The sequence below is a fragment of the Thermobia domestica genome, chromosome 9 (genome assembly GCF_964235325.1).
Source record: "Thermobia domestica chromosome 9, izTheDome1.hap1.1, whole genome shotgun sequence".
NCBI lineage: Eukaryota > Metazoa > Arthropoda > Insecta > Zygentoma > Lepismatidae > Thermobia > Thermobia domestica.
In genome coordinates, this window is record NC_137462.1 from 140,022,675 (window position 1) to 140,032,190 (window position 9,516).

The following is a 9,516-nucleotide window of genomic DNA, read 5'->3' on the forward strand; positions in this document are numbered from 1 at the left end:
TATTTTGGCAAATCACTAATTAGGGATATCTTAGCTATTACTTTTACTCTAGTTTCTTTACTGTCCTTGAATCTTCTTAGTTCTTCTGAGGGGTCGAATGTTTTTTTCTCTTACTTAGAGATTTCAAAATTGGGGACGCAGTTACCTGGTCCCTTCCCCTCTCTTTTTATCCTGCTGGTCTGGGCCGGATACGGGGATCGGATTTCAATCTTACAAGCAAATTCTTGTGGGATTGGGATCTGATGGACACAGAACTTGCATCCTTGGCAGCAGGACCTCCCTCCTAGTTTACGTATTTAAGTAAACCACCCTCTTTCGGCATATGTGAATATTTTTGGCTATGAGTTGTTATATATTTAAATTCGATCACTCTTCTGTGTAGTGAGTAGTACTTTAATCTTTCTTCTTTCGTTGGCGCCGCTTTCTCTCTCTTGTCTCTTCCTTCTTACTTCGAGATTTTTTTTTTAATTTCAACCTTCCCCCCCCCCTTAGATTTTGAACTTGTCGTTTACAATTTATTTAACCTACAACTCTGAACTGAAATTACCAGTTGAGACGTTGCAAGACACAATTCATGGATAAAGTAGTTAATGATTGGGTCCTCCATCACATTTTGACCTATTGCCAAAATGAATAACGACTTCATATTTGACGACACTTCAATTACGTTCTTTCACCGTCGTCCCTTTAAGTTTTTTTAATCCATTGGTCACTTTCCTTTCTGTTTTGGTTTTCGTTTATCTTGTAGTTAACCTGGGCCCAGAAATTGTATTCTGGTTTATCTAGTTATATCTTTAGGAATGTTCTGTGTTACGTGCCTGCCTCACAAAGTTCTTTTTTTTTAATTATTTAAGCACGAATTGATTATATAAAAGTTAAAATTTATAGACGCGCGGTATCAGGTAAAAAGATTAATTCTCTTTTTTTTTATGTAACGTCGGAAGTCATTTGTTTTCTTGTACTTGCAACCTTTTCAAAAATTCTTGTTGGGGTGATTAATTTAAATGTGTGCGCATTTATTATAAATATATATATAGAGAGAAATGAATACGTCGAAATGTACATGTGCTTAGTATGTGAATATGATGTTAAAGTAAAGTATGATATTAAATGTATTATATGGATATATGTAAGAGCGCTCGTGTCTGTCCCCCCAAACGTGTATTGGTTGCTATAGTTTACCAGTAAGTTTTCCGACGAATATAAGAATATAGATTTTTGCCAAGAATACCGCCGTGCACTCAAATAATTTTCCTTTCCCTCTGAATAGATGTAAATGATAACCTATGTAATTATTTAATGGCATGTATTGAGAAGTAACGGCAGGTCTAAACGTAACCCACATCATAATGAATATTATCCCTGAACTACCAACCTAAAACCATTGTGGAAAGTGTACCTTTAATCCTTCTCACCTGCATATGTATCCTGTGACTTGACCAGTTTTTTTTATCCTCAATTTAAACCATCATACTCCGTACACCTGTGGAAGATCGTTTTGAATCCGAACCATGTATACATATATACAAAAGTGACCCTGGATAAAGGAAAGGTTTCATGACGTGTCCCAGTGTTAAACAAGTAACTTGAATTTTATCCAATTAATAAGTTTGGAAATGGACTGTCTAAGAGGAGAAACATTCTCTGGCGAAAGTGATTTTTCAAAATCCCTAGATGGGTATAAACGTCGCAATGTGCGAGTGCAGATATAAACTGCTAAGAGTTACAAACTAAATATAGTTGAATGGTTTTTATAAACCAATAGTTATATATATATATATATATATATATATATATATATATATATATATATATATAGATATATATAGATATATATAGATATATAGATATATAAACACAAACTAAGTTAAATGGAGCGAAATATTTTGGACGCTACGAGTAGTGCGCGATTTGTGATTTGAACGCTCAAAATTATTAATATTTTATTGCTCAATGTGAAGTAGAGACTCGTGAGTTCTATTACACCTAAAAGTTTATTCTTGTCCTTCTTTTTTGTCAATTTTTTTTGTAAAATAAGTGTCTTCTTTGCGTATGTCGCAAATCATAATTTTGCTCTAGCATGCCTAAGATATAATATATGTACTTATTTTTTTTCTTTCCATTTGTCAATATGATTGAACATATAAAGATTTACTAAAGTATAACTTTATGTATTCTATTGATATATAACCAAGAACTTGTGCTTTTAATATTTTCTTCATAATTATTTGTTTTGTCTTTTTTTCACTATGAATGTAATAAACTATTTCTATCCCTGTAGTTAGTTGGTTTCCTTTAAACATATATACACTGTCCTGAGTGAGTGAGCGAGTGAATGCATGATAGATTTAATTTAAGTAATTTTAGTGATATCATTTGTCATATTAACATCTATAATATATGTGTCATGTTTTAATATATGTGTTAAGGTAAATAACCTAGGTCATGAAGGACCGCTACTAACGGTTTAAATCGGCTCTAGGAGTGAAACGAAAATAGCAGGATGAGCCTAAATACGACATCTTTCTTCCAGGAAGTTGAAACTCTTATTGATACGATACATAAATTTATATTGAGTTTATGAGTTTGATTTTTTTTCCTTTCTTTCTTGGCTAATTCATATGCGTGGTCGATCCTAGAGAACAGAGTTCAGATGCTGGATGGTTATCAATTACCGGTTGGAATAACATTACAAAAAAATGATTTCGATTTTCTCGTTTCCTGGTCTAGATCTGGGCAACCCCACGATCGTGGTGCCTGGAGCTAGGTCTGGATGGTATGAGGGAACATGTGTCTATTCCGAAGCATTCCAAAATTGAGTAGTCGTTAATAACATTTAGAATGATTCGTCTTTCAACGACTTTCCCGACCTTTTACTATATTTCCGGAATTATCCAGTAATCTGGTTCTTATTAAAATACCCTATTTGTTTTCTATCTTTTTTCTCTTCCTTTTTCTACCTCCTTCTTTTACCCTTCTACTTTCTTTTCTATTTCTGAATGAAAGGAAACGTAGTAATGACTGAGAGTAGTCGCTATTGGCACGGTCAATAAGTTGTTTCGATGAGTTTTCTTCGGGAGTCCGATATGGGATAATTAACAATGAGATGACTATGCATTGAGGGACGAACAATAACAAGAAAGTTTATTGAAATTTACTTTATTGGAAAATAATCAGGATTTCAATTAGTAGGTGATGTTTCGTAATCACCCTCGTTAAAGAGAATTAATTTTAGCGACTCCTCTACCTTGCTCTTCTTCGTTTACTACTTTTTTTATTTTTACCGTTTTCTTACAACTGGCTAACCGTGACAAGATCTGTTGCCCTGGAAACGGCGGTTTCTATGGCAACGGACAACGTTTTTTCTTTCAATTGGCGACCGTTGACTTTGGACAGTTACCATGGAAACAATTGTTTTCCCTGGTAACAGATCTGAAATTATTTATTAAACACTGTTTAGGATCGAGCACATATTGACTTGGCCTCAAAAGGGTGAATAATTAAAAAAAAAGTCACAGTGAGATTAAATAATTATAGCCATTGGCTGTTCTGCTATCTTTGTCTCTCTCTGTAGAAAGGGGGAAATGAAGGAATTTGTCAAAGTGAATTCTAAAATTTGGAAATGCTGGAAGTTGACCCAAGGAGGGAATTAGATAGGAGTCCTTTAATTTATGAACAGTATCTGGATAGTAAGTTTTGTTAGTCTGTAAGTATATAATTGCATGTGTGTTTATATTGTGTCCTTTTTGTATGGAAGCTATGGCAACCAATAGAGAAGTTGTATCACACGAGAACGCGGAAGTCTCATGTACACAATGTACGTTAGAAAGTAATGAGAAAAAAGCTCGCGTCTCCCGTAGGCTAGTGAGGTGTCACGAGTGTGGGCTGAAATGGATTCATTTCAGTTGTACCAATTTAGAGGATACTGCTGAAAATGCAGAAAAGGTCCGGGCTGGTGAGATAATTAAATACTGTAAAGAATGTGAGGGGAAGCTGCACCAGTCGCGTGAACCCATGAGTCTATCCTCTGAGAAAGAAAATGAACATCCCGATTCAGACGGTGAGCGAGGGTATAGTACCCCGAAGAACCGAGGCCAAATATCTCCAGTGGAGATATCTGACCTCGATGATGATGAAAGAAATGGGGATTCAATTGGTGATAAAACCAAAGAAGAGCAAGGGAAGACTGTGTCATCTAATAATGACGCTCTCTTCCTTTCATTACAACAGATGTTACAAAAAATAGATCGGGATAATCAACAGATGAGGTATGAAATAAATGAGAATAGCCGGGAAATGAGACGCGAAATAAATGAAAAAATAGACACCTCGAACCGAGAAACCGAATCTCGATTTGAGGTACTAACCCAGAAAATCGACAACATATGTTCGGACTTTGCTTCCTCAATAACCACATTGAGGGAGCAAATGTCTACTGAAATTGACTTGGTCAGATGCGAGGCTCAGCAATCTATAAAGCAACTTCAACAGGAGACTGAGGGTAAATTTGATCATGTAAATTCCGAATTTGAACAAATAGATACCAAATTACATAAGGTCAACAAAAAACTAGAAACACAGCAGGCCGAAATTGATAATTTAAAGTCAACTTTGTCAGATTTATCACTGGAAACCAAACTGGAAGTAACTGACCAAAAAATTTTGAAAATTCAGGACGAAATAGTAAATATTCAAAAAGAAATAACGAAACCTAGTCGCGAAAAATCAGAGGTAACCTATCCTTTCCCCGGTAACGATTCCTCAGGAATATTACCTGCTATAACAACTACCTGTAGCGCAGGAAAAGAAAATTTAATGTCAGTTGATGCACGGGATATTGCGACGCACTACCCCATGCATCGGTCAGAACTAAAGTCGTGGTTTAATTCCAATAGTGTGCCGAATCAGTCGAGTGTTGTGACGACTACGGTCACTAGCGTGAGTGCTCCCTCCTTACATGGAGATATACAATCACATAGCGTTTTGCCGGGAAGAGGAGATGGGTACCATTCTGAGTCGTTGTTCACGGGTGCGGTTGGTCCGGGGATGGAGCCCAACATATTCAATACGACCAACAGAATCCCTTTCAATTACATGAGTAATTATAACACCGCTACGACGTCGTCGGTGGTAAATCCGGTGACTACTCCGATTGTGCAGGATAATATGTTAATTCCCACTAACTATTCCCCTGCTTATGTTAGTATGAGTTCCAAGGTTTCGCTGAGGGACATCGAACGCTTTCCCACGTTTGATGGGAATATTACCAATGGACAGCCTCGTGTTTTCCTGCGCAGATTGCAGCAGTACTTGGAAATGAATCGGCTGACTGATAGAGAACGTTTGCAAATAGTTGAGAACTTCTAATTGCAGCATCAGGCGCATGGTTTGCTTCTATTAAATACAGAATCCATACATTTGACGATTTTCTGATCCTTTTCAAGGAAGAGTACTGTAACGAGCATATAGAGAGGCTTCAGAAACGCAACCTCCAATCTTTAAGGTATGATCGAGCCAAGTATGGGTCCCTTTTGGACTATGCTTGGAAGATCATAGAATTGAACTACCAGATCGCTGAAAATCCATCGCAAGCCGAACTAGTAGACATTATAGTGAACGCTCTTCCACCAGATGAGTCGCGGGCTATTGCTTCCCATTTGTGCCAAACGGTGCGAGAAGTTACGTCACGCCTAGCTGCCCTGTGTGGGAAAGAAACTGGAGGCCCAGCAAAGAGGTATTTCGCCCGGCAAGCAAAAATTGTGAAACCCGTGAAAAGCAAGGCAACGGCTAGTTGCCAAACGGACTTTCTGAGTTACACCCAAGCTGGATCTCGTTATCCGAGTGGGTGTGGCTCAGAAAGCAATCAATATAATGGTCGACGTCTGTACCGTAACCGACCGATGTTTAACAATCGCCGGGGTTATCGCCCCTATGACTGCACAATGGGGGAATCGAACCCGAATAGGGACGATAATAGGAGGAACTTTAATGGGGCGTACCGGAGAAGAGAAAACGGTAACTGTCAACGCAGTAATGTTAATAATAATAGTGCAAATAGATCTCAGAATTCTGCCCCTTCGCAAATACAAACTAATGGCGGAAATGGAATTCTAGCGAATCGAGGGATTGATAGTCGCGAGACCGCTGTCAAATCGACAAACTAATTCCGCAACTACCTGGTGAAATGGGGGAGGATAGTTGCGGGAAAATATACCCCATTATTTTGAAAAATCAAAATGACCACGAATATAAATCTAATTTGTGGACACAAAATTCATCATTTCGGGACTCGTTAAAATTTGTTATAAAATTTGTCATAGATGAGGAACCCTTTGCTTCAAGTGAAGAACGCTATTTTTCTACCTCTCCCAGCCTAAGAGGAAGTATCGGCGGCGTTGAACTTGTCGCTACAATAGATAGTGGCTCGGAGCTCTGCCTAATGGACTGGGAGGTGTGGAGAAAATTAAAGCAACGGTTTCCATCCGCTAAGTTGAGACCATACACGGGCCTTACACTTGGCGCTTTCGCTGGGAAAGAGAGTTTTTCGGTTCAGGGCGTTCAAAATTTTAACTTAAACATACAGAATCATATATTCGAAATAGCCATTTTCGTCATAAAGTATTTGCGAACGGACCTAATACTGGGATGTCCGTTTCTAGACAAATTTCATTGCATCATTGACCGGGAAAAGAAAGAGATTAGAATGAAAGATAGTTTAGGAAACACTGTTGTCGTTCCTACAGATCGACCGAATATAATGCTAGTGAAATTACCAGTAGAAGAGATTGCAATCGGTGAATCAGGATGGCCGGTGGTGGATCAACCTATGCTTGACCCCAGTTTAAATTGTCAAGCTGCCTGTGCAGTGACACCTCTCCACAAGGGAGGGGTTAACAGGGGAGATCAGCTGGATCCACTCCTGGGCACCTAATGCAATGTCTCGGAACAAGATATTGATTTGTATATTGCTACTCGGGATGACTTACCATCACCGATTAAATCAGGTCTTCGGAAATTATTAATAAATTACCGTTCGCTTTTCTCTGAGTACCCACGCCGCGTTAACGCGCCTCCCTATAAAATACAATTGAAGGATGAAGAACCAGTTGTTGGACCATGTTATTCCGTTCCTCAGGCTGTACAGCCTGAGTTTGAAGCAGAGTTGAATAAATGGTTACGGTTGGGAATAGCAATAGAACAAATGTCTCCATATCGAAACCCTATTCATGTCGTCCGGAAGGCCTCTGGCGGTGTACGTCCAGTTTTGGATCTGAGGGCTACTAACTCAAAAATTATCTCTCCACAGGTGCAGGTAGAACCTATCAATGAGTTACTACACCGTGTTTCGCAGGCAATGTGGTTTTCGTCGTTTGACGCGTCAAGTGCATATTACGGGATCAGTTTACACAAAGACTCTTACCAATGCACCAGTTTTGTGTACAAGGGAAGACAATATTGCCTTACTGTTCTGCCACAGGGGCTGAAAAGTAGTCCTGCTGTATTCCAATCAGTAATGACAAAATTTTTTAATGATTCAACCCGTTCTTTCGTTGTTTTGTACTTAGACGATGTTCTAGTAAAATCAACTACTGAAGAAGAGCATTTGGTTCATTTAGAGAGAACTTTCGAAATCTTTAAACAAGCAAATTTTTCATTAAATTTCAAAAAGTGTAAGTTTTTCGCACGGGAAATCAAATTCTTAGGACATATAATTAGTGGCAGAACAATAAGGGTTGACCCTCGACTCAATGAGCCAATTCGTTGTTTTCCAGCACCGAAATCCAAGAAAGCATTACAGAAGTTTTTAGGGCTCATAGGATGGAGGCGAAAATTCATCCCTAACTTTTCTGGTCTTACTGCTAATCTATATCAACTCCTGAAAAAGGATCAGAAATTTGCACTGGATAACGAAGCCTTGGAAACTTTCAATAAACTGAGAACTCTCCTCAGCAATCCACCTGCATTAAGTCAGCCAAATTTCTCCTTGCCTTTTCACATTCATAGTGATGCGTGTATGGAGAATTTGGCTGGCCTACTCGCACAATATCCTTCAGATAAAGATAATCCAAACGTCATTGGATATGCCAGTCGACGGGTGAAACCCTATGAGTTGTCTCTTTCAATATCTCAGCTGGAACTCCTGTCCGTCCTGTTCCTTTGTGAACATTTTGAGCAGTATATCATGGGTCGTACTACTTATGTCCATACGGATAACGCGGCAGTCACACATGCATTCACCCAAAAGAACCTTGAGCCACGAACCACCCGCATTCTATTGAAATTGCAGAAATTTGATTTAATTTTCCAACACTGCCCGGGCAGAGACAATTTTGTAGCCGACACAATTAGCAGATACCCACCTGAGGTATTGCTTGAGCCCGAAACACATTATGTTCATTTTTTAACTAAAACGCAGGATGCTGATATTAATCTAGATTTTATTCGAGAAAATCAAATAACAGATGAGTTATGTAAGAACCTGTTAAAGCAATATGAAAACAATCGTAATCAGGATAGAGTAACAATGTACTGTGGGTTAATTTATATTAAACCTTTGCGTATTCAGAAGTGGCTCCTAGTGATACCGCAGAGTTGTATACCCCAAATTATCAGTGTTGTCCATTCTACCGGTCACTTTGGAGTTCAGATGTGTTATCGTTTTTGTCGAGCTATATTTTATTGGAAAAATAAAAAAACTACGATTAAAAATTTTATTCGAAATTGCATAGAATGTGTTGAAACAAAGTTTACAAACCGTGCTATAGCTAAGCAGGAATATCATATCCAAGCGACCGTACCCCATGAGACTCTGGGGTGGACCTCATTGGAAAATTGCCACCTAGTCAGGGATATTATTATATTTTATCTTTAAAAGATATCTATTCTCGTTTCGTTACTTTCCTCCCACTGAAAAAGGCTCATACCAAGGAAATAATCACAGTATTAGAGAGACGATACTTTCACCTATTGCCGTATCCACAGGAATTCTTATCCGATAAAGGACCACAGTTCCAATCCAAGTTATGGCAGGACTTTTGTAACAAATATAAAATCAAACATAAAAGAACGGCTAGTTATTCCCCTCAGGCTAACGGCGTTACAGAACGTAGCCATAAAGAACTCAATAGATTAGTCAGATTATGGTGTCATGAGGATCAAACCACTTGGCACAAATACTTAGTTAAAATTCAGGACCTTCTGAATAATTCATATTGTTCCAGTATTGGCTGTACGCCTGCGGAACGCTTTCTTAGTTACTCTGCCGTTGATAACTATAGGAAAGTGTTCCCATGGCCCAAAGAGTTAGGTTCTGTAGATAACCGTTTCCGATACGCTGAAGTAGAGGTAAAATTAAAAAGTCATACTAAACAGTCGTCAAACGCTACAAATCTGCAAGAAGGGAATTAGTGATGTTGAAACTGCATAACTTATCCTCACTTATAAAGCATGAGTCAGCAAAATGGATGAAAGTCTATACCGGCCCGTTTTTAGCAGTTAAATTATTGAAAAATTGCG